The sequence below is a fragment of the Schistocerca gregaria genome, chromosome 3 (genome assembly GCF_023897955.1).
Source record: "Schistocerca gregaria isolate iqSchGreg1 chromosome 3, iqSchGreg1.2, whole genome shotgun sequence".
NCBI classification, from domain to species: Eukaryota; Metazoa; Arthropoda; class Insecta; order Orthoptera; family Acrididae; genus Schistocerca; species Schistocerca gregaria.
Window position 1 is genome coordinate 425,846,421 of NC_064922.1, and position 21,208 is coordinate 425,867,628.

Consider the following 21,208-nt stretch of genomic DNA (forward strand, 5'->3'; position numbering starts at 1 on the left):
GAAGACAAGCGTAAAGTTGAAATACTAAACACCTTTTTCCAAAGCTGTTTCACAGAGGAAGACCCCAGTGCAGTTCCTTCTCTAAATCCTCACATGAACGAAAAAATGGCTGACATCGAAATAAGTGTCCAAGGAATAGAAAAGCAACAGGAATCACTCAACAGAGGAAAGTCCACTGGACCTGACGGGATACCAATTCGTTTCTACAGAGAGTACGCGAAAGAACTTGCCCCCTTCTAACAGCCGTGTACCGCAAGTCTCTACAGGAACGGAAGGTTCCAAATGATTGGAAAAGAGCACAGGTAGTCCCAGTCTTCAAGAAGGGTCGTCCAGCAGATGCGCAAAATTATAGACCTATATCTCTGACGTCGATCTGTTGTAGAATTTTAGAACATGTTTTTTGCTCGAGTATCATGTCGTTTTTGGAAACCCAGAATCTACTCTGTACGAATCAACATGGATTCCGGAAACAGCGATGGTGTGAGACCCAACTCGCTTTAATTATTCATGAGACCCAGAAAATATTAGATACAGGCTCCCAGGTAGATGCTATTTTCCTTGACTTCCAGAAGGCGTTCGATACAGTTCCACACTGTCGCCTGATAAACAAAGTAAGAGCCTACGGAATACCAGACCAGCTGTGTGGCTGGATTGAAGAGTTTTTAGCAAACAGAACACAGCATGTTGTTATCAATGGAGAGACGTCTACAGACGTTAAAGTAACCTCTGGCGTTACCACAGAGGAGTGTTATGGGACCATTGCTTTTCACAATATATATAAATGACCTAGTAGATAGTGTCGGCAGTTCCATGCGGCTTCTCGAGGATGATGCTGTAGTATACAGAGAAGTTGCAGCATTAGAAAATTGTAGCGAAATGCAGGGAGATCTGCAGCGGATAGACACTTGGTGCAGGGAGTGGCAACTGACCCTTAACATAGACAAATGTAATGTATTGCGAATACGTAGAAAGAAGTATCCTTTATTGTATGATTGTATGATAGCAGAACAAACACTGGTAGCAATTACTCGTTCGACCTATACTTGAGTATTGCTCCTAAGTGTGGGATCCGTACCAGATCGGGTTGACGGAGGAGATAGAGAAGATCCAAAGAAGAGCGGCGCGTTTCGTCACAGGGTTATTTGGTAGCCATGATAGCGTTACGGAGATGTTTAGCAAACTCAAGTGGCAGACTCTGCAAGAGAGGCGCTCTGCATCGCGGTGTAGCTTGCTCGCCAGGTTTCGAGAGGGTGCGTTTCTGGATGAGGTATCGAATATATTGCTTCCCCCTACTTATACCTCCCGAGGAGATCACGAATCTAAAATTAGAGAGATTCGAGCGCACACGAAGGCTTTCAGACAGTCGTTCTTCCCGTGAACCATACGCGACTGGAACATAAAAGGGAGGTAATGACAGTGGCACTTAAAATGCCCTCCGCCACACACCGTTGGGTGGCTTGCGGAGTATAAATGTAGAAGTAGATGTAGAATCGTAACCTCTACTCAAATACAAGTTTCCTAAACCACAGTAGACTTTTCTACATTTCCTTCAGCCGAAACAGTTGCAACACTAATGACAAAACCTGTATGCTTCATCTCTGTGACAGATGCCTCCTACATCCCTATTTCACGAACACCTGCAAAATCAAGTAGAAGATTTTGAGCCTGATGAAAGAGTTTAATACAGGCAGTGGGTTTCAACTGACAGGATGAATTTGGTTCTTCATGTAAAAACACTGTCAGAAATCTGCGAATATCTCGTATAGAAGATAGAGAAACTTGCGCCTCATTCCTTCAATGCAAAATCTCAGGTTAATTATTTGAAAATGAGGAAGGAAATTCTTCAAGAAGGAACTGTTTTAATGTTGATGGACTTCCATGAAAACTTCAACTTTGTTGTGCGTGACAAAGCATAACATTCTTACTGGAGTAATGGCAGATATACTATTCACACAGAATGTGTGTACTATAAGAAAGACCAAAGTTTGCAATCAAAACACCTCTGCATTATTTCTGATGATTTAGAGCACGATGTAGCCATAGTTTATGCAATGCATAACACTGTATTGCAGTTCTTGAAAACAGAACTCGTATTGCTTATAAGTGATACTGAATATTTGATAGATGGTTGTGCTGCATAGTACAGAAACTGCAAGAATTTTCTTTTCTGAATATATGAAACCATGAACATGACTTAAAAACCAACTGCACTTGGTTATTTTTTTCAACTAGCCGCAGTTAATCTCCCCATGATGGAATTGTTGGCGCTTTGAAAAGTCTTCTTAATAAAGCAAGTCTGTATGGACTTTTTCGTGGAAAAATACCAACCACAACAGAATCTTCTACAAACCTCTCTCATAGTCAACAACCTATCATAGCCACCCTATTCAATCTCCCCATCCCAGCACATACCCCACACAGACACAAATCTCAACTATAACCACAGTCAATTGCCACATATCACCAGTCTCAATTCAGTTTTAAACCTCTCATCCAGATCACTCTCTCCTCCAGAGGCATTTGTTCTATCAAAAGGCTTAACCTTTAGACCCACGCCTAAATTCAAATGGTTAAAGATCTCCTCTCATTCACCCGGAACCTCAACTGGAAATATCACTTCACTACCCAAACACAGCCCCCAAATACTAGACCCAGTGTTGAACCCTGTCTAGAACAGTTCCGACCGCCTTCTCAAAGGGATCCTCCTCCCCTCCCCCAAAACCATCCTTTGCAGACATTTCAGGAATTCCTCACATCCAGTGTTGCCTCCCAGTCCTTCTTGAAGAACATCCTGACAACCCCCAACATCACCCCAGCTGAATCCCGTGCCATTAAGGAGCTGAAAACAGACCGCTCTATTGTCATCCTCCCGGCGGATAAAGGCTCCACAACTGTGGTACTTGACCGTGTGGAGTATGTGGCAGAAGGACTGCGTCAACTTTCAGGCACCTCAACCTACAAAGCTGTTACCCAGGATCCAGACTGAGCTGCAGAAAATCCTAAAAATCCAAGGTCCCTCACAAGGCCTCACAACGGCTTCCATAGATTTACTCACTCAACCTGAGCCACGTACCCTTACCGTCTACCTATTACCCAAAATCCATAAAGAGAACCATCCTGGCCGTCTCATTGTGGCAGGCTTCAAAGCCCCAACAGAACGTATCTCAGCTCTGGTAGGCCAACACCTCCAACCTATCACCTGCAGACTCCCATTCTACATCAAAGACACAAACCACTTCCTAGAATGCCTCAAATCCATTCCCACTCCTCTCCCACCTGAAACCTTTCTTGTCACTATAGATGCTACATCCATTTACACAAACATCCCACATACCCATTGTCTCTCTGCCCTTGAGCACTACCTCTCCCAACGCCCACCCGAAGATCTTCCAAAAACCTTGTTCCTTATCACACTTACCAACTTCATTCTCACCCATAATTACTTCGCTTTTGAAGGCCAGACCTACAAACAAATCAGGGGAATGGCCATGGGAACCAGGATGGCTCCACGATGGCTGGAGACCCAACAGCTACTTCCCCTGACCTGGTATAGGTTTATAGATGACATCTTTGTGGTCTGGACTCATGGTGAAGAAACACTCCTTAATTTCCTCCATAACCTCAACTCCTTTTCGAATCTGAATTTCACCTGGTCCTTCTCCAAAACCCAAGCCACCTTCCTGGATGTTGACCTTCATCTTGTTGAAGCTTACATCCACACCTCTGTCCATATCAAACCCACAAACAAACAACACTACCCTCACTTTGATAGCTGCCATCCATTCCACATCAAACGCTCCCTTCCCTACAGCCTAGGTATTCGTGGCAAACGTATCTGCTCCACTGGCGAATCCCTCAACAAGTACACCAATAACGTGACCAGTGCTTTCCTCTCCCGCAACTGTCCTGCAGACCTTGTCCACAAACAGATCTCCCTTGCAATACATTCCTCCCCGTCCAACAACAATGTTCCTACCCCCAGACCATACAGAAGCATCCCCCTTGTCACCCAATATTATCCTGGCCTCGAATACATCAACAAATTACTCCGCCAGGTATATGACTTTCTCAAGTCAACCCCTGAAATGAGATCATCCCTTGACAGAATTCTCCCCACACCACCCAGAGTTGCCTTTCGTCGCCCCCTAACCTCCATAACATCCTTGTTAAACCCTACAATATTCCCAGACTACCTTCTCTACCCAGCTGTTCCTACCCGTGTAACCGACCCCGCTGCAAAACCTGCCCCATGCATCCCCTCCACAACCACCTACTCCACCCCACTACTGGTAAAACATACACAATTCAAGGCAGGGCCACGTGTGAAACTACACATGTCATTTATCAGCTGACATGCCTGCACTGCACAGCCCTTTACATAGGTATGACAACAACTAAACTGGCTGAGCACATGAACAGACACAGACGAACTGTCCACCTAGGAGATGTCCAATACCCAGTAGCGGAGCATGCCCTCCAGCATAATTCTAGCGACCTAGGAACCTGCTACACCGTATGTGCCATTTGGCTTCTCCCACCCAACACCAGTCCCTCTGAACTGCGGGGATGGGAACTTGCACACCAACACATCCTTTCATCCCGCCATCCCCCTGGACTGAACCTACCTTAAACAACCTCACTCCCATTTACTCTTCAGTCTTATCCTCTTTCCCTTTCCTCTTTAACCATTCAACCATCTTTTCATCCTACATAGTTGTGTTTATCTTTATACTATATACCTCTTTACTTCTGTATGCATTCTCTTTGGTTTGAAGCTGGCACAGTACTTACAGTAGAATATCTTTGGCTTCCCTCTGACAACCATGTCTCCATCCTTGCTACCCTCCCTGTTTTCCTTTCCCTGTTGCTTCATTAAATGGGTTGTGAGTAACTGAATCCACTTTCCCTTCTTCCCTTTCTTGCCCCTCTCTCCTCCCTGATGAAGGAACATTTGTTCCGGAAGCTAGGAACGTAAATTTTCGGTTCTGTTTTTGGTGTATCTATCGGCTGTACTGAGCTGAGGTAAGTACTGGCCAGCCCCTCTATCTCTTTGTTAGTATTTGTTTCACATATTTGTATGAGATTTTCCATTAATCATATATATATATATATATATATATATATATATATATATATATCCTGTTAAAATACAAAATGTAGATCTTTTATATGTGAAGAAACTTATTTGTTTGCTACTTTCATCTTTGTTAGAAACAGACTTTATACTTTTTGTTAAATCAAATAAAAAAACATTTTTCTCAATACTTTTTACCTTACATCAAAACCAGTTTATGAAGAATGGACAATACATGTTCCATAATTTTAGAATAGTTTATATGGATACTGTGGCTATTTAACTATTTCGGTTAGTTTTAGTTTTTTTCTAATGAATTGTGCAGCACATTACATTTGATTCCACTATGATGAATACGATTAAGATACTATCAAAAAACTTGGAAAAAATTCATGATATTACATATCAAACAAGTAAACAAAGTTTCAGCTTGATACTTCATATATAGTTGCCAGGACCTCAATGATTTGACACGAAATGATTCAGAATAAACAGTTTGCTTGCTATTTTTGCATCTGTCCCACTTTCATCTAACTGCCCCTCATATTTTCCGTTGAAGAGGGAACTGTTAGATATCCGAACGTGTCTAAAAATTGTATGAAACAAAAGGTGAATGTGGAATTCTAAAGAGAATCCTACATCAAAACTGACCATAGTATCCGTGCCATGGAGCCACAATTGACTAAGTCAGTGAACAAAGTCAACAGAGTTGTAGAAAACGTGTTCACACTTCATCACACACTTGCTGAGAATGTGTTTCTGGTATTTTTCCAGCTGGTATGTAGGTTTGGCAATATTAATAGCTATTTTATTCCTATTTTTTACATCCTGTTTCTTAGAAGTAGTCCATTGTCACCTATTGTGGTGAACCTATACAAGGAGCACTTGGAGGCAAACGCACTTGAATCCACCAATTTGAAACGCATGTCTTTCCATCGGTGCACGAGTGATACATTTGTGGTGTGGTCACATAGGGTATAAAAGCTTCTAGAGTTCCTAGAACGCTTAAACTCCATCCTTCACAATACAAAATTCAGATGAAACCTGAAAAAGGGGGCTAACTACTTATCCTTGACATGTTAGTTTAGAGAACAGTGGATGGATTCATGGTTCACAGTGTATGTGGAAAACCTATGCACACTGACCTCTATTTCCATGCCTTGTGCTATCGCCATCCAGCAAAGAAATTCAGTGCAAAAAACTCTGGCCGACAGAGACTGAACACTTTCAGGCAAGGAACCCCAAAATGAAGAATTACAACACCTATGAACAGTGTTCCAAAGAAGTGGGTACCATGATCATAAAATTGAATGGGCAATTAAGTCAAAATTAACAACACCTGAGAAAGAAGTCGAGACTGAAACCAAGGACGAAAAGCAAAATATCGCTATCTACCAGGCTCAATAACCCGAAATACCACCAGATTCCTAGAAGACATGGCATCCAGTGTATTTCGCTCCCTCCAACTAAGATACAAAGTATTTTTTGTAATGTTAAAGACAATCTAGGTGTTTTATTTTATCCATAAGTGCTATTTTTCAGCAAGTGTACTATATATTTCAGAATAAAATCCGAACATCAGTTGTACAGATATATTTATTTCAGTTTACTGGTATGATAAATTAATTTACAGTAAATGAACCACACCTACTAAGCAAGTTTCTTCTACTTTAGGTAAATGTACAGCTGGGGTCTAAAAATTTACAATATCACTAATTTTGTAGGCTTCTGAAGATATCAATTAATATCTCAAAAAAAGTAAAGTGAAAAAAACTATATGTGCAACTGAAGATTCAATTTCATTCTGAAACAATCTGGGTGTCCGAAAGCTAGGTGTGTAGGTGTGCATCACGTTGCTTGTGAATGTATCTTACATAGAGCAGACTATCAGAACAAGTGAAAAGAGATGCAAGGAACATCAGTGAGAACCTTACTAAAACAGCCAAGCCAATCAGTTGTCACCAAACACTGCCTCGAATACGCAAGGTGTTGAATAAAGTGTAAATACTTTTGAGGTCCGATAATATAGACAAAAACAAAGAAAAATATCCAGTACACATGGACTCTAAAATGCATACCATAAAAGCTATAAGCACTTGGGCATTAGAATAGATATGTTTAACAATAGCGAAGATGAACAAATGCCCTTAGCTCTGTAGGTGTGCATTTACAGCTAATGCTTATTTGAAAATTTTTCTTGTTTCAGTCCACACTACCAACTCTCAAAATATTCATCACTTTCTTTTTTTATAGCCTGCAGTCATGAAATGAAATACAAAGACACCATTATCATAGTCCATATGGCAAGTTTCTGGGACAAAATACTTTAGCAGTGTATCAAAACACTTATGTCAGAAAACTTTATAAACAGGAATGATAGTTTCAATTTAAACAACACTTGGGGTCAGGCACAAAATTCATTAAAATCTTGTTGGTCATCACAGTCATCACAGTTGGAAAACAGAAAATTTGCATTTCAAGGAATATCAGTGTGTGGCATCGATAGGTCACATCGACCGCATAAAGCATGATGTTTGAACTATAAGTGCTCCGATGCGCCACCATGTTACTGTGACAGTCAGCCTTTGTTACTTGTACAGTGTACAGTGTACACGTGTGTCTTTCTTTGTGCTGAAATATATGTGTGTATAAACATTCATGGACACAGTTTGCTGCATATGCAGTTATCCGTATTCCAGTTTGCCATATTGGTGACCCCCAAGTTTCTATGTCTTCCACAACTTCGGCACTGGCTGTATGGATTCAACAGGTTTTACGTTTGATGCCATGGCTACCTCACCCAACGTTTTATACAAAGATTTGAAGGCTCAGCTACTATTACCAGGCCACTCCAGTCCCCTGCCAACGTTTGTTTCGCCGCTAACGGACAGCGATTCGCGATCTGCAACGAAGTTAAATTCAAACTTTAAAGCTCTACATCGGCTGAGTGTTACACTATTACCTCAAACAATGGACTCAGGTTTCATGTTACTGGCTGTGCATGCCAACATGTGAAAGGTGAAGTGGACGATTTCCAGAATCGTGTAACGATCGATCACTCATGTAGTGTTAAAGGGGACCCAAATTTACACACGTGCTTTGATGCTCTATGCGCTGCAACGTTGGATACAGTAGTGCCGTCTGCAACGCCATCATTCATGCAAAACGCATACGCGGTCAACTGCCATCAAGCTATGTCAGTTTTGCCTTCCTCACAATTTAATAACGGACATTTTTCAACATCAAGTTCGCCAGGCTCAACCACCAGATCTGTCGCCCAGTTTCACGATCACTTGGGTTCGAGCACACTCGACGGTGCCATGACAAGTTTCACCAGTGATTTATGGTCCTACAACTCGAGGTGCGTTTCCAACAGGTGGGCCCAACATCATGCAGAATAGACCACTCAGGATTGGCATCACTTTCTCTTCACTGATGAGTATGGCATACGCCTTCAGCCAGTTAATGTAGGGTCTACATACGCCACTGGTGGTTATGGAAGACGCTGTGATGGCTGTATGATACGTGAATGCCATCCTCCAAGCGATAGTGCAACCATTTCGTCAGCATATTGGCGAGGTATTCGTCTTAATGGACTACCATTCGTGCCTCCATCGTGCATATCTTGTGAATGACTTCCTTCAGGATAGTGACATCGCTCGACTATGGTGCCCAGAATGTTCTCCAGACATGAACCCTATCGAACATGCCTGAGAGAAACTGAAAAGGGCTGTTTATCGACCACGTGTCCCACCAGACACTCTGAGGGATCTATGCCGAATCGTCTTTGAGGAGTGGGACAATCTAGACCAACAGTGCCTTGATGAACTAGTGGATAGTATGCTAGGATGAATATATGCCTGCATCAATGCAAGAGGACGTGTTACAGAGTATTAGAGGTACTGGATGTACAGCAATCTGGACCGCCACCCCTGAAGGTTTCGCTGTGTGGTTGTACAACATGCAATGTGTGGTTTTAATGAGGGCGGAAATGATGTTTATGTTGATCTCCATTCTGATTTTCAGTACAGGTTCTGTAACTCTCGGAACTGAGGTGATGCAAAACTTTTTTTGATGTGTGTATATCAACAAGGGATTAATCTCTTATGAAAGTTATGGCGCAAGTGTATTGATTAAAATTGGACAAAAATACACGTTAAATGTGATAACAGAACTAAAACGTGATGTGATGGCACCAAAAATATGCAACAAACAGTTAACAACCCTGTGCGACAGCTGGTTGGCAGACTAAGGTTTGACTGATTGAAATATTTACTTTGGCTCAAAATATGGATAATGCAAACTAAATTACTTAACACTGAATAGAGCTTGATAGATTTATTCTACGCATAAGTTATATTACATTGGTGCAGCTGAGAACAAATGGCATGGTTGTGATCTTTTTTGCCCTAACAAGCCAGTAGCAATAAGGTACCCCTCTTCTCGATGTGCGGTACTGTCTCAGGTGCTGGTCATAGTTCAAGCACCTGCACAATGGCAATGTGCAACACCTGTAATTCCCTAACATGAGCACGAAATATGCAAAGTCGAGGCTATAAATCTCTTAGACAGTTAGCAATTACCCTCTAACACAGCCCTGAAATTTCGATGGACTCCAGTGCGTGACACTCTCCTCCCCCATGATACCATGGGGCAATTTGACTCACTTATATGGCAGTGCACACAAGGAGAACAAACGTCAAAGCAAAGCGAATAAGATTGCCTTAGGCACAGCGAGTTGTCCGAGATGACTATGGTCTAAACTGTCAGTACAGCTAAGTCCTCACCACAGGCTCCCCAGTAAAATCAGTGCTAGTGTGGTGTCATTCTCAGGGCAAGTGTCCCAACTGCATCCCACTCATAACAAAAGTGAAGAGCAGTTTCCTCTCCAGACCGAAGTCTGAATCGAAAGATCCATTCCAGACAGCCATCTGAATCGGAAGACCAAATACCACCTCTCCTCCCTTTCCATCAAGTCTCAATAAACTCCCAAAAGCATCTCCACAGCCACCCCCACAAGGGTTTTATGCCAGTCACGAGACTCCACGATCTCCATGTCTCTCCTCTAACTCGTCTGTTCTACTCATCAGCCAACCCTAATCCAGTTTAACAAATATTCTTAACTTTCTGGAGAAATGGCCAATCCCTGACTAACTGTGTCCCCAATTTGTTTTTTTCCATGGCCCCTTTAGGCAGCATGTTATTTTGAGTTTCCGGAAAGCTCTAAAGTGAACAACACATTTATCATAGAGATAATTATCTGGATGGCCTGAATGTTAACATGTATCCGACCAGGGGCCTCAGTTAAACCAAGAGAATTGCTTTTGTGTCCCAACATGGATCGTTCCAAAGTCACCATAAATGATGTGTTCCTTCTAATACTGTGTTGAAGTTGTGAGGCTTCCCAGAAAATTCTGCAAGCAAGGGGTTGACACCACCTAATGGTTCCCTCTATAGCATCCTGTCCATGATTAACTTGGCAACTTGCTAATCTTTTATGACCGACATCCTCTTCACAAAGGTAGTTTACAGTGTTGTTGTAGCATGTTGACTGGGCGACCTAGATTTCTTTCCCACCATGGGCCTCTGCTGTGGCAAGAGGTAGCTAACAGGTAGGTCCAGGTAGGCCGTTTTTCCTCCCCATCGACAAAGCGCATTGTCTGCACACTGTGGGAGAAGTTCTTGGGTCCAGCATTCTCCCCCCAGTAAGTGTTTTGAGACGTTCGTTACTCTAGTAGCTGCATGTGGCTTTCAATCCCTAAATGTCCACCACAAGATTTATTGTTAAAGGGCCAACTGCCATCTAGTTCGAAACTCCAGAAAGGTACTATTTGAAGGACAGACACCCTAAAGAACATGCACACATTAACAATGTACATGCTTCCATCAATGCCTATTCATGCTGATAACTTTCTGTTGTCTCATAAACATGATGTCCTGGACGAAAAATCAATATTAAATTGTAACCCTGAATATGGAGGATAGTGAGAAAGTGGCCCATCCTTTCTCAACTGTATACCTTATCCATTATATTTTTTGTTACGTAACTAATGACCTCATGGTGACAGGGGAAACTAAAAAATTGCAACAGATGAAGCAGTTCAAAGGGAACACAAACGTTTAAAGAATTAGATTTCAGGAAGTGCAAAATGGACAAGCAGGAATGGTTAGAGGACAAATGTAAGAATTTAGAAACAAATTTCGTAGGGGGAAGATATATACCGCTTACAGGGAAACTAAAGAGACCTTTGGAGCAAAACCATAAAGCTGTATCAATGGAAATCTGTTCCTAAGCAAAGAAGGGAAAGCTGAAAGGTGGAAGGAGAGTACTGAGGATCTATACCTTGGAGATCAGCTTGAAGGCTATGTTGTGGAAAGGGAAAAGAACACACATGAAGATAAAATGGGGGAGATGACACTGTCAGAAGAATATGAGAGTGCACTGAAAGATTTAAGTCGAAACAAGGTCCCTCGAGTAGACAAAGTTTCATCATAACTAGTGATAGCATTTGGAGAGCCAGCCATGATAAATCTATTCCATCTGGCATGAACGATGTATAAGATAGGTGAAATACTCTCAGACTTCAAGAAGAATATAATAATTCCAATTCCAAAGAAAGCAGACGCTGAGAGGTGTGAATATTACCGAACTATCAGTTTAATGGGTCATGGTTGCAAAATACTAACACAAATTCTTTACAGAAGAATGGGAGACATGGTAGAAGCTGACCTCAGAGAAGAGCAGTCTAGATTCTGTGAAATGTAGGAACATGCATGGCGGTATTGAAGTTACAGTGCCAGCCGTGGTGGTCTCGCGGATCTAGGGGCGCAGTTCGGAACCGTGCGACTGCTACGGTCGCAGGTTCGAATCCCGCCTCGGCCATGGATCTGTGTGAGGTCCTTAGGTTAGTTAGGTTTAAGTAGTTCTAAGTTCTAGGGGCTGATGACCACAGCAGTTGAGTCCCATAGTGCTCAGAGCCATTTGATTTTTTATTTTTTTTTGACGTTACAGTTTTTCTTAGGAGCGAGGTTAAGGTAAGACAAATCCATGTTTACAACATTGGTAGACATATAGAAAGTTTTTGACAATGTTGACTCGAATACTCTCTTTGAATTCTAAAGGTTGTTGTTGTTGTGGTCTTCAGTCCTGAGACTGGTTTGATGCAGCTCTCCATGCTAAACTACCCTGTGCAAGCTCCTTCATCTCCCAATACCTACTGCAACCTACATCCTTCTGAATCTGCTTAGTGTATTCATCCCTTGGTCTCCCTCTACGATTTTTACCCTCCACGCTGCCCTAAAATGCTAAATTTGTGATTCCTTGATGCCTCAGGACAAGTCCTAACAGCCAATCACTTCTTCGACTCAAGTTGTGCCACAAACTTCTCTTCTCCCCAATCCTATTCATTACGTCCTCATTAGTTACGTGATCTACCCACATAATCTTCAACGTTCTTCTGTAGCACCACATTTCGAAAGCTTCTATTCTCTTCTTGTCCAAACTATTTATTGTCCATGTTTCACTTCCATACATGGCCACACTCCATACAAATACTTTCAGAAACGACTTCCTGTCACTTAAATCTATACTCGATGTTAACAAATTTCTCTTCTTCAGAAACGCTTTCTTTCCCATTGCCAGTCTACATTTTATATCCTCTCTACTTCGACCATCATCAGTTATTTTTCTCCCCGAATAGCAAAACTCCTTTACTACTTTAAGTGTCTCATTTCCTAATCTAATTCCCTCAGCATCACCCGACTTAATTCGACTACATTCCATTATCCTTGTTTTGCTTTTGTTGATGTTCATCTTATATCCTCCTTTCAAGAGACTGTCCATTCCATTCAACTGCTCTTCCAAGTCCTTTGCTGTCTCTGACAGAATTACAATGTCATCGACGAACCTCAAAGTTTTTATTTCTTCTCCATGTATTTTAATACCTACTCCGAATTTTTCTTTTGTTTCCTTTACTGCTTGCTCAATATACAGATTGAATAACATTGGGAAGAGGCTACAACCCTGTCTCACTCCCTTCCCAGCTACTGCTTTCCTTTCATGTCTCTCAACTCTTATAACTGCCATCTGGTTTCTGTACAAATTGTAAATAGCCTTTCGCTTCCTGTATTTTACCCCTGCCACCTTTAGAATTTGAAAGAGAGTATTCCAGTCAACATTGGCACGGTCATGGCGGCTGCAGTGTAACACGTGTTAAGTTCGGCTCGCGAAATTTAGTCGAATTCGAAGGTGTTCTCGCAGGTGGTGTTGTCTAGTACAAGTGGAAATCGTGTAAACAATAGTGTTCTGTGCAGCAGTGCTATTTTTCTTTCTGTGCTCCGCCAATATCTTCGAGAAAATGGTAAACACAAGAGTCAACAGCAGCGCGTCCAGCAGCGGGGAAGCAGCAGGTGCGGCGGGCCTGCTCCTGGCGGAAAGTGTGGCCGCGGCTCCCGGTATAGCGGAGCTGCTCCGCCCTGAGGTAAACGCTGCGCTCCGCGATAAAAACAATCTCGCTCTGATGGCAGGCATTATATCAGATACTGTAACGGCAGCAGTATTGGCCAAAATGCGTGAAACTGTTGAGGCCAATACTGCCGAAATTACAGCACTAAAAAAGTCTGTGTCTGAATACGAGAAAAAGGCACGAGAGTTGGAAGTGAAACTATCTGCCGCAACAGACGAACTAGAACAGTACCAAAGGCGAAATAGTCTACGACTGTTTGGAGTAGCAGAAAATAAGGAAGAAGACAGGGACAACCTGCTTATACAGGTTGCGCGTGAAAAATTAGGCGTTGAAGTGACCAAGGCAAACATTGACAGGAGCCATCGGGTGGGACGAAAACTTCCAGGTGCTACCAAACCTCGTCCAATAATAATTAAATTTGTGTCGTACCGAAAAAGGGCTGAGATCTTTACCCAGAAGAAGAAGTTAGCAAGGACAGGGCTTCCAATAAGGGAAGATCTGACACTCGAGCGGCTAAAGATTTTAAACAGTGCCATATCCCATTTCGGTCTTCAGAATGTGTGGACTCAGGATGGCAGAGAAATCATTAAGACAGCAGCTGGAAAGAAGACAGTCACAAACATGACAGAACTGAATAGTATTCAGTGAAGCTACTCGAGCCAAAAGTGCAAACTTAACACCATTTGCAAATTGTAACAGTTCTATACTCAGATATAGTCTTGTAATTGTATTAACTTTTTAATTATACCCATATTTGTACCTTCAGCTAATTGTTTTTGTAACTGTATTAACTTTTTACTATTTTTTGTGTCTGTTGCTCTAACCATTGCTTAATTTTAGTTACTGCTAATACTTTTTTCATTTTCTCAGTTTATTATCTTCCATTCTGTAATAGTTCTATTGCAATTATTAGTCTCTCCTTTAGTTCAATAGTCACCCATCTCTTCGGTTTAAATTGTTCATAAGAAAAATCACTATCAGTATCACTTCAGCAAATTTAAATCTAATTGTAGCTTCCTACGATAATCACTACCAGTATCACTTTAGTAAATTTCAATTTAATTCTAGCTTCCTACGATAATCTATTAAATATTACGATTACTTCTGTCTGCTGGTAGCATGGGCCTCTTAAATCACTCCCCTTTCCCTTATTTCCACCCTAAGCTGTTTCAAATACTCTAATTACATTTCTCCTCTTACGACATAGGATACTCAGTGACACACAGCCGTCACCATTTTGGTCATATTCTCCCTGCACCGTATACCACTAATCCATTTTCTATACTCCCGCAACCTCAGGAAATCTCTTGCAGTCGCCTTTCTTTCGGCACTCGCGGAGTCACAAACAGGGCGCGCAAAATCAACCAACTAAACTACCACGTAATCCTCTTATCAGAAACGTGGTTGAAACGACACATATCCTCTGCATCTATTCATCTCCCAGGGTACACATTTCTTAGGGCAGACAGATCAAAAAAGCGAGGTGGCGGGGTCGGCGCGTATATACGAACAGATCTCAAAGCGAAAGTCTTATGTACGTCAAATCCTGCTGAAGAAAAAGAGGCTGAATTCATGTTCATTGAAATAAATATATAAAGTCGGAAATTCTTGACTGGCGTCGTGTACAAGCCGCCAAAAATAATCTCAATGAGTTCCTTCCAGTCGGAATACTTTAGTGTCAATACGAACATGTCATCGTAATGGGTGACTTGAACATAGACTTGCTAAGAGACACTCCCTCCGCAATAAACCTAAGAAGATTGTTTAGTTTTAATCGCATGAACATTCTCCCATTACAACCTATACACCATACGGCGCACAGTCATACTCTTATAGACGTAATCGCAACGAAACAGACTGACAAAGTAAGAGATGTTGGTCAATCATCGGCCCCTGGCCTCTCAGCACATGATGTAATATTCCTGGCCTACTCTGTGCAGCCCCCAAGGATCAAATCGCGTTACATAACTTGTAGGAACATGAAACGTATTGACCTTGGCGCTCTAACAGCCGATTGCTCAGAAATCTCATGGCATCAAATAATCAGAGAACCTACAATCGACGGCAAAATTAATTAACTTGGTGATAAACTCACTGCCCTCTATGACAAACATGCACCTGTGCGCACAGTCCGTGTAAGAAAATCTCCTGCTCCATGACAGACAGCTGAATTACGTCAAATGATTACTAATAGGGATGCTGCCCACAGGCGTTTCAAGGCAGATCCGAAACCCGACCGTTTCGAAGAATATAGAAAGCTATGGAACAGAGTGAAACAATGCATTCGCAATGCCAAAATCAGGCATGCTCGCTCCCTTGTATGCAGCGATCTGACACCCACGACTCTATGGAAGAATCTCCGTAGCTTGGGGGCTGGAAAGGCAAAATCGGAAACTACTTTTCATGTGTCAGCTAACGAATTAAATGAATTCTTCTCTGCACCTCTGAATACCAGCACGGCTGATAATTACCGTCCACAATAATCCCCAATCAGGATAACTAACAACGATACCTTCCATCTAAAACATATAACAACAAATACGGAAAGAAAAGCAATAATGAGAATCTCTTCTGATGCAATAGGCAACGACAGTATCGGTATAACCATGATTAAGAATGTTGCCGATATCTTAGTACCTGTCTTAACTGACATTTAATTTTTCCCTCGTGAACGGAATACACCCCACTGCATGGAAAAGAAGCATAATTCGACCCATCCCTAAGATCGAAAACCCGCAACTGCCTCGTGATTACCTACCAATTAGTATACTGCCTGCTATTTCCAAAGCACTTGAATATATTGTTCATGACCAAATCACTGAACACTTGCATGAATTCAGTCTATATGACAAATTTCAATCTGGTTTCCGTAAACATCACAGCACAAACACTGCTCTAATTAAAGTAACTGATGACCTGAAATATGCCATCGACAATCGAAAGGCAACAATATTGACGCTACTGGACTTCAGCAAAGCTTTTGACACTGTTAACTTTGACATATTGCTCAGAAAAATGCAACAGCTTAATTTCTCTGATAGTGCAATGAGATAGTTTGAAAGCTACTTAAAAGACAGACAGCAATGTGTTGTCTGTGTAAATGAAAAATCTTCCTGGAAACATGTTTCGTCGGGAGTGCCACAAGGATCAGTCTTAGGACCACTTTTGTTTTCTTTATATGTCAACGATATTTCGTCGGTTTTGTCCCCCTGTAAATATCATTTCTATGCCGACGACCTCCAGCTCTACCTAAGCGTCAGACCTGAAGCTGTAAACATTGCAATCGCTCTGATGAATGATGATCTGTCTTCAGTAGTGACATGAGCGAAAAACCTGGGGCTTAAATTAAATGCAAAAAAGACGCAAGTAATCTTAATAGCCCATCAGAAATTAATAAGTTCAGATTTCCGCGAACGGCTACCTCCTATTATGCTCGACGGTACTCCAATACCATATCAAAAATCAGTGAAGAACTTGGGTGTAACTTTGGACAAGCATCTCAACTGGGCGGAGAATACAGTCGCAGTGTGCCGAAAGACGTCTGCTTGTCTCTATGCCCTCAAAAAGTTTCGGAACATATTTCCACATGACTTGAAACGCCAGCTCGTACAAGCACTCATTCTACCGAACCTCCACTATTGTGATGTGATTCAACAAGGCATGAGTAGTGAAAATAAAAGACGGTTAGAGCTAACCATGAATTCCTGTGTGCGTTACACCTGCAACATTCGCCGATATGATCATGTTAGTGCTTCATACTCCGAGCTAGAGTGGCTGTGGCCGGACAAACTGAATGACTACCACATGCTATGTCTACTTCACTGATTCCTCATCGCGCAAGCACCCCAGTACCTTGCTTCAGAGGTTAGAAACCTGTTATGCCATCATAATCGAAACAAGAGGTCACTTTTATCTTGTATCCTAACTGTGCCCACTCACAAAACAAAAACTTTTGCAAACTCCTTCTCAGTTGCCGCTGTCCGCCTCTGGAACAAACTGCCCCTTACCTTGAGGAAAATTCAATCTCCTGTTGCTTTTAAGAAGAAGTTGAAGCATTTCCTACTATCATCCTCATAAAGTTCTCCACAAAATTAATGTACAAGGCCAATCCTCTCATCTGTCAAATAGCAAAGCTAGCGTCTCCTATCTTGCTCCTGAGATGCCTTCCTCTTCATCTATCTCTATTAGCCATGCAATCTTCTTTTCCTTTATATTTCCTTAATTATGTTTCATCATGTCTCTCTATTCTTCTCCTCCCTTCACAATGAGTCTCCCTCATACTCCCTGCTGCCAGCACTCCTATTTAAAATCTTTCTCTTCAATAATGTATTTTTCCAGGTGTACCTTTCTAATTGTTTATTTCACTTTTTGCATTAGATGTAGTTTAACATGCCTACTAAAACATATGAATGTAAAATAAGTAGAAAGCCTGGTTAGATGTAAGAGAGGGCCTGATGGCCCTAATCTTCCCTGGTCAAATAAATAAATAAAATAAATAAATAAACATTGTCAAAAGCTTTCTCTAAGTCTACAAATGCTAGAAACGTAGGTTTGTCTTTCCTTAATCTTTCTTCTAAGATAAGTCATAAGGTCAGTATTGCTTCACGTGCTCCAACATTTCTATGGAATCCAAACTGATCTTCCCTGAGGTCAGCTTCTACCAGTTTTTCCATTGGTCTGTAAATAATTCGTGTTACTATTTTGGAGCTGTGACTTATTAAACTGATAGTTCGGTAATTTTCACATCTGTCAACACCTGCTTTCTTTGGGATTGGAATTATTATATTCTTCTTGAAGTCTGAGGGTATTTCGCCTGTCTCTTACATGTTGCTCACCAGATGGTAGAGTTTTGTCAGGCCAAACTCTCCCAAAGCTATCACTAGTTCTAATGGAATGTTGTCTACTCCAGGGGCATTGTTTCGACTCAGGTCTTTCAGTGCTCTGTCAAACTCTTCATGCAGTATTGTATCTCCCATTTCACCTTCATCTACATCCTCTTAGATTTCCATAATATTGTCCTCAAGTACATTGCCCTTGTTTAGACCCTCTATATACTCCTTCCACATTTCTGCTTTCCCCTCTTTGCTTAGAAAAGGATTTCCATCTGACCTCTTGATATTCATACAAGTGGCTCTCTTTTCTCCAAAGGTCTCTTTAATTTTCCTGTAGGCAGTATCTATCTTACCCCTAGTGAGATAAGATTCCACATCCTTACATTTGTCCTTTAGCCATGCCTGCTTAGCCATTTTGCACTTCCTGTCGATCTCATTTTTGAGACCATTGTATTCCTTTTTTCCTGCTTCATTTTCTGCATTTTTATATTTTCTCCTTTCATCAATTAAATTCAATATTTCTTCTGTTACCCAAGGATTTCTACTAGCCCTCGTCTTTTTACCTACTTTATCCTCTGCTGCCTTCACTACTTCATCCCTCAGAGCTACCCATTCGTCTTCTACTGTATTTCTTTCCCCCATTCCTGTCAATTGTTCCCTTATGCTCTCCCTGAAACTCTGTACAACCTCTGGTTTAGTCAGTTTATCCAGGTCCCATCTGCTTAAATTCAAACCTTTTTGCAATTTCTTCAGTTTTACTCTACAGTTCATAACCAATAGGTTGTGGTCAGAGTCCACATCTGCCCCTGGAAATGTCCTACAATTTAAAACCTGGTTCCTAAATCTCTGTCTGATACCTTTTAGTATCTCAAGGATTCTTCCATGTATACAACCTTCTTGAACCAAGTGTTAGCTATGATTAAGTTATGCTCTCTGCAAAATTCTACCAGACGGCTTCCTCTTTCATTTCTTAGCCCCAATCCAAATTTACTTACTATGTTTCCTTCTCTCCATTTTCCTACTGTCGAATTCCAGTCACCCATGACTATTAAATTTTCGTCTCCCTTCACTACCTGAATAATTTCTTTTATCTCATCATACATTTCCTCAATTTCTTCAGCATCTGCAGAGCTTGATGGCATATAAACTTATACTACTGTAGTAGGCATGGGCTTTGTGTCTATCTTGGCCACTATAATACGTTCACTATGCTGTTTGTAGTAGCTTACCCGCACTCCTATTTTTTATTCATTATTAAACCTACTCCTGCATTACCCCTATTTGATTCTGTATTTCTAACCCTGTATTCACATGACCAGAAGTCTTGTTCCTCCTGCCACCGAACTTCACTAATTCCCACTATATCTAACTTTAACCTATCCATTTCCCTTTTTAAATTTTCTAACCTACCTGCCCGATTAAGGGATCTGACAATCCACACTGCGATCCATAGAAAGCCAGTTTTCTTTCTCCTGCTAACGATGTTCTCTTCAGTAGTCCCTGCCCAGAGATCCGAACAGGGAACTATTTTACCTCCGGAATATTTTACCCATCATCATTTAACCACACAGTAAAGCTGCATGGTCTCGGGAAAAATTACAGCTGTAGTTTCCCCTTGCTTTCAGCCGTTCGCACTACCACAATAGCAAGGCCGTTTTGGTTACTGTTACAAGGCCATATCAGTCAATCATCCACACTGTTGCCCCTGTAACTACTGAAAAGGCTGTTGCCCCTCTTCAGGAACCATACATTTGTCTGGCCTCTCAACAGATGCCCTCTGTATCGTTGAGGCATGCAAGCCTCCCCACCAATGGTAAGGTCCATGGTTCATGGGGGGAGGTAGCAGGAGTAAAATACAGGGAATGAAAGGCTATTTATAACTTGTACAGAAACCAGAAGGTAGATGTAAGAGTCGAAAGGCGTGAAAGGGAGTGAGAATGTGTTGTAGCCGGACCCAATGTTATTCAGTCTGTTTGCTGAGCAAGCAGTAAAAGGAACAAAAGGAAAATTTGCAATAGAAATCAAAGGTTAGGGAGAAGAAATAAAAAATTTTAGTTTTCTTCAGTTAAAACTTTCAAGCTGAGAGGTTGTGGTCGATATATAAAACTGCTTTCTGACGTTTTGTCTACAAGTGTGGGAGCTATCTTCTGAGCTAAAACTGCTGTTGCCACTAAGGCCTGAGCAGCTCTCGCCTTCATATTTTACAAAGTCGAAGCTCCAGTTTTTATGTCTGTTACATCAAATTGCACCCAGAATTACTAAAAGGAACACTGTGTTACGAGCTGCCGTAACACCCCTTGAGTTTGTTCGAGTCACCAGCCTAGTGCAAAATTATTGCAATAGTCATATCTCCTTCAATACCCTTCTGTTGAAGATTTATAGGTGTTATTTACCTCTTGTATTTGACTTTTAATAGTTCAAGTGCCTTATTTGTACTGGGTTACCTAGTGAAACCACATAAAATAATTATCACTGCTGCTTCCAAAATTATTTAAAAAAACAATCCAGAGAGCTACTTAACATTAAATTAGCATATTTAAATGGCTCTGAGCACTATGGGACTTAACATCTGAAGTCATCGGGCCCCTGGAGCCTAGAACTACTTAAACCTAACTAAACTAAGGACATCACACACATCCATGCCCTAGGCAGGAATCAAACCTGCGACTGTAGCGGTCCCATGGTTCGAGACTAAAGTGCCTAAAACTGCTCGGCCACAACGGCCAGCACATATTTAAACAAACAGCTCTAATACATTAGGTAATGTATATTTTGCAAAAAAAAGCATTTGTCACTGTTGCAGTGTCTGAAGGGTTCAGTTCACTTCTTTATAAATC